Here is a 6000-nt window from a genome sequence, read left to right as displayed (position 1 = left end):
CATCTGAGCGTACTCTCCGATAACGTAAATTTCCGCGATAAGTATACATTTCAGCAGACGCTAAGAAATACAACGGGTATTGCTTAGTATTGTCGGGCGCCCTCGGTCTCGTCTGCATGTAAACGAAGTTCAGTTCCGCGTTCTGCCATCGGCAATTGTAAAATAAACCGGTAATACGTAGTTTGTAAATCCAATGAATGTGCTCTAAGTTATAAAAAAAAACACATTATAATCTTAAATTTTTAAAACTAATATGAATAAAAAAACAAACTCACCAGTGAGCAAAGTTAGCATCTGGCTTTGATGGCAGAAAACTCGTTGATCATATCTTCATAGTCCAGACGGAGGAGGTCGGCTTCGATGTGAACTATGGACAAGGCGTTCAATCTTTCATCAGGCAATGTAGAACATTGGTACGATTTCAGTCTTTTAAGAGCCGGAAACGAGCGTTCTGCTGAACAATTTGTGTCATACACAGAAATATTCTAAGAGCAATGTCAACATTCGGAAAACGGACTGTAACCTCTCTTTTCATAAAAATGTACTCATTTCGACTGGTGTATCACCAATGTCAGAAGATTTCAAAATTTCCACGTAATGTACACATTCACTTGGGAAGCAAGGCTCTAAACTTGTGTCATATGATGCTTGGAGATTTGCTGCGGGTTCAGAAATATCGCCAGGTGAACTGTTCTTAAGGTTACTAAAAACTGTGAAGGAGTCCAGTAGTGTTTTATAGTTTTTCTTCCTCCTCACTAATTCGGCGTACAAGCTGCAGAGTACTTGAAGAAATGTTTCGTCTCTAAAATTTTACCTTCCAGTCACAAAAAGTTCATCAGGGTCCACTTACTCGTCATCATAAAGTTTGCATTTTGTGGTCTTTTATAGGTGCATACATAGTGTAAATCAGTCGTAATCTCCATGGATTTATTTTCATAGTAGTCGAGCATGCCACGAACAGATGCAATAAATCCTACTAGTGATTCATATAATTCATGCACTATTGTAGTATCAATATCTTGACTGTGCAATTTCTGATTTACGCTATTAAATCTCTGAAGTACGTCTTCCAAAACTGTCATCATGAATACTGTTTATAGTCTGCTGAGCTGATTTAATAAAGCTGATGCCTCATTTGGCACAAGTGGTTTTACAGACGAATTATTGGTACTGATAACACCTTCCCAGTTTTCATACACACTATGTGATCAAAAGTATCCGGTCACCCACAGAAACATACATTTTTCATATTAGGTGCATTGTGCTGCCACCTAATGCCAGGCACTCCATATCAGCGACCTCAGTAGTCATTAGACATCTTGAGAGAGTAGAATGGGACATCTCCGTGGAACTCGACGGACTTCGAACAGTGTCAGGTGATTGGGTGTTACTTGTGCCATGCGTCCGTACGATTTCCATATTCCTAAACATCCCTAGGTCCACTGTTTCTGATGTGCTAATGAAGTGGAAACGTGAAGTGATACGTACAGCACAAAAGCGTACAGGCCCACCTCGTCTGTTGAGTGACAGAGATCGCCGACATTTGAACAGGGTCGTAATGTGTAATAGGCAGACATCTATCCAGACCATCACACAGGAATTCCAAACTACATCAGGGTCCATTGCAAGTACTGTGACAGCTAGGCGGAAGGTGAGAAAACTTGGATTCCATTATCGAGCGGCTGCTCATAAGCCACACATCACGCCGGTAAATGTCAAACGAAGCCTCGCTTGGTGTAAGAAGCGTAAACATTGGGCGACTGAATAGTGGAAAAAGGTTGTGTGGGTTGACCAATCATGGTACACAATGTGGCGCTCCGATGGCAGGGTGTGGGTATGGCGAATCACCGGTGAACGTCATCTGCCAGCGTGTGTAGTGCCAACAGTAAAATTCGGAGGCGGTGGTGTTGTGGTGTGGTCGTAATTTTCATGCTGGGGGATTGCACCCCTTGTTGTTTTGTGTGGCACTATCACAACATATGCCTACGTTGATGTTTTAAGCACCTTCCTGCTTCCCACCATTGAAGAACAATTCGGGGATGGCGATCACATCTTTCAGAACGATGGAGCACCGGTTCATAATGCACGGCCTATGGCGGAGTGGTTACACGACGATAACATCCCTGTAACGCACTGCCCTGCACAGAGTCCTGACATGAATCGTATAGAGCACCTTTGGGATGTTTTGGAAGGCCGACTTCGTGCCAGGCCTCACCGACCGACATCGATGCCTCTACTCATTGCAGCACTCCTTGATGAATGGGCGCCATTCCCCAAGGAACCTTTCAGCACCTGGTTGAACGTATGCCTGAGAGAGTAGAAGCTGCCGTTACGGGTAATGTTGGGCCAACACCACATTGAATTCGAGCATTACCGATGGAGGGCGCCAAGAATTTTTAAGTCAGTTTCAGCCGGGTGTCTGGATACTTTATATCACATAGTGTGGACTTACACACGCTTCCTCTCTTGCTGACCAACGCATTTTTGATCAACTTTTACCGTTTTGCTTCCCAGTTTTATGAAAGAAAGAAATTTATCCTAGTAGTGTGTAGCAGCAGAGAAAAAATTATAAATATTTTGCACTGCATTGTGAAATGAACATGCATCCCGACAACAGCTTGCAGCAATAGTGCCGACTGAATTCAAAGAATGTGCTGCACAAGGCACGTAATGGGCTTTCGGATTTCGTTCTTTAATGCACGCCTACAAACCAGTGTGGGTTCCTGACGTACTGCTTGCTGCTGAACTCTACAGTCAGTAATATCAGTGGAATTTGTATACAGTACTTTTAGTACGGCTTCATCTAAGTTTTCGGACTTGTGTCCCGGGTTTGGTAAAAACAGAAGGAAACGTTTAACTGGTTCACCACTCTCTTTGTTAGCTTCTTCACTACTGCAGACACCCTTTTCAACACACTGCGCCAGTACTTCTTTTTTCTATCTCAACATGACTCGAAATGGTTATTTATTGTTCCAAGTGACTTTTTTCTTGTTAAGAGTGGTAACTCAGAATTTTTGTATTCAAGTGAATTCTCATGATGAGATAAAATATTAGAAATATTTTTCCAATCTGCAATACCATTAGTAGCAATCGCGGTCTTACCTCTGAACAGTTTACATGGTGAACAAAAAACAGAGCCGGTGCAACAGGAGTATACTAGAAAATAATGAAAAGTTATGGTAAAGTACACTTTTGTTCAAATATATCGTTTCATGGCCTATTGATCTTCTTGAATTAGAAAAATCACCGTTACAATTTTTATTATTGCCACATTGTAAGAGAATGTCGAGTGTTGATTCATTGACACACCATTCTGCAGGATAATCACTAACGAGGTTATTTCTTTTTGTAATGTCTGACTCGAAACTTAATTATTCGTGAAAGTCGAGATCAGGAACAATTTGCTTTTCTTCATTTTTAACTTTTGTTTCGTCTGTATTTACTTCTTTTACAACAGCGGCAGTGCCAAAAAAACATCATCCGTACTACTTGAACTCGAAGTCGAACCAGCAATATGTTTTGCGAAAAATTTATCCACTCTGCTAAGCGTTTTTAGAACATTAGCTTCTCGTTCTCACCTTTCCTTCGATAATTTCCGGAATGCCGCCCCACTTAATTTTGCACGTTAGCTTTTTTCCCTGTTATTCATGTTAAGGCACTTACAAAATTGTCAACCAACAGTCAAAACAAAAGAAAAAATTGTAAAAGGAAAGAAAGAAAGACTGTATCCAGTTGTAATCGTACTACACTGCACATGAGCACACAGCTTTTTACTTCAAACACGGCACACGAACACAAACGTTTTTCATTTAAACTCGGAGCAATGAACTGACCAACTCGGATTACTCGACGTAACTTACTGTGCTATGAAAGAACGACAATGCAGAATAGCTTAATTTAGTTGTTTCTCTGTTGTAAGTGAACTCTAGAAGCACACCTGCCGGCTGGAATTCGTCTCGTAAAGAAAACGGGACAGTCCCTTCTTTGGCTTCTGTTTCCCGCGTAGCCGGAATTTTAGCTAGGACGCAGATATTTTTGACACTGTCTTTCTAATTCAAGAAAGCGAATAGTTTTTGCTATTTCTTGCAATGAGATGTGGTGGATCGACTCTTATTCCACTTATTCTTATAACATTTTAGCGGTTTCTGTGGGAAGAGAAGACACACTATAAAGTTTAAGTAGTCGTGTTGGTAGCTGATGTGGTGTGTTTTCATTTGTGTGAAGACTTCTGTTATGTCTATACCCAAATGCACCCTTTATTCCACCATAAAATAAAAATAACCTTTCCTCGAAGAAAAAAAGCTCAATTAAAAGGTTTAATATAAAATTTGCAATGCGTCGTACTATTCGATTGCATAGAGTGGGAACTTTGATGTCATGAAGGCTGCAGCATAATAAATGAGATAAACGAAAGCTGGTTTCTTCTTCTTTTTCGCCAAAAATAGTACTAAGTAAATAGTGAAATAAAATTTTTAAACTGTTGTGAAGTGTATTTCACACATTATTAGATATTCTGCTTATGTTGTTTTCGTATGTATATACGTTTAAAAATGCAAAACATTCACAGTATCAACATGTTTTGTTAAACCCGGGTGCCATTAAATCAAAGCTCAGATATTGAGGAGCACAGAGCTTTCGCATTAATTACAGTAATGGAGGGCTGACTTGATACTTCCCCGTAATTTCTACAAGAAGTTTGAGTCGGGTTTTACGTACTGAGCCCACACATGTTACAATATTTAAGACACTGGTGATTAGTTTATCATAGTTTTTGACGGGTCCCGGTATCCTCACGGAGGAAATATGGTAGGTTTAAGTAGAAGCCGACAACATTTTCGCAATAATAAAGATTCAAACATTATATTGCAGATTGCTGTCCTGACAGCTTACTTCAAAATATTTTGAATAATCGAGAAGACAGTAGCCCAATGTTAAATTTCCATGCGGTAACCGTGAATATTTCCAAGCTTGTATCGTCGAATTTCGTTCTTAAGGCTTATTTAAACTAGCAAGTTGTTTAACAATACTAAAAAAAATTTCCTTTGTAAGCGCAGTAATTTTAAAACGTAAAAGGTTAAAATGAGTACACAGCAAAAAATGCCGCCCCCCTTAACTTGCTGCCCCTAGGCCTGTGGCTAAGGTGCATATATTTAAATCCGCCACTGCACCGGTCACAAAAACTGACAATGGCCATGTAAGTGGTGTCCTGACCGTATGCTCCTCCGTTTCCGCTTCCGGTGACGTCTGAGATCTGAGGATAACACGGCGGTCGGTCGGTGCCGTTGGGCCTTCAAGACGTGTCCAGACGGTGTTTGTTTTTTAACAATACGGATCCATTTACCTGTATGAAGCTGGACCACATCTGGCCTGGATGCATGGGCATTCGATTCGGAGAGAGCCTTTGTATTCTCACCTGAAGTAAGCTGGCCCACAAATGTTGCAGCTGATTTGATACCCAGGATACTGGCACTGAGGTGATCCCACGATGTTCTACTGGGGGACAGATCTAGGGATCTTGCTAGCTGTGGGAGTATCTCAATTTCACACTGATATTTCATTCTCCTGATGAAAAATGGCGCAGGTAACATATGAAGACGTCCAGTTGTGCCGTCACAGTTCCCTGAATAACTGCCACCCTAACCTGAAGCACCAGGAATGAAACCACTGTGCAACACCAAAACAATGGAAAAGTGGGTCCTCTTCCCACGTCACCGTCTTACTGCATGGATAGTCATCCTGAGCAAATCAGAACAATTCAGTGCTGAACACAATGTGACGTTATTCGTCAGCAGTTCAAACTGACTGATAAGATAAGATATGAGGAAGTCTTTCGGAGAATTGCAGAGGCGAGGAAAGGCATATGTGGATAACACTGACTAAAGGAAGGGACAGGCTGGTGTGACGTGTTACAACATGAGGGACTTACTTCCATGTCTGTACATGGAGCCCTAGAGGGTGTAAACTGTATGGGAAAACAAGTTCGAATATATCCAACATCCT

This window comes from Schistocerca nitens, chromosome 7, assembly GCF_023898315.1.
Source record: "Schistocerca nitens isolate TAMUIC-IGC-003100 chromosome 7, iqSchNite1.1, whole genome shotgun sequence".
Classification (NCBI taxonomy): domain Eukaryota; kingdom Metazoa; phylum Arthropoda; class Insecta; order Orthoptera; family Acrididae; genus Schistocerca; species Schistocerca nitens.
Note: the sequence above shows the minus strand (reverse complement) of the source record.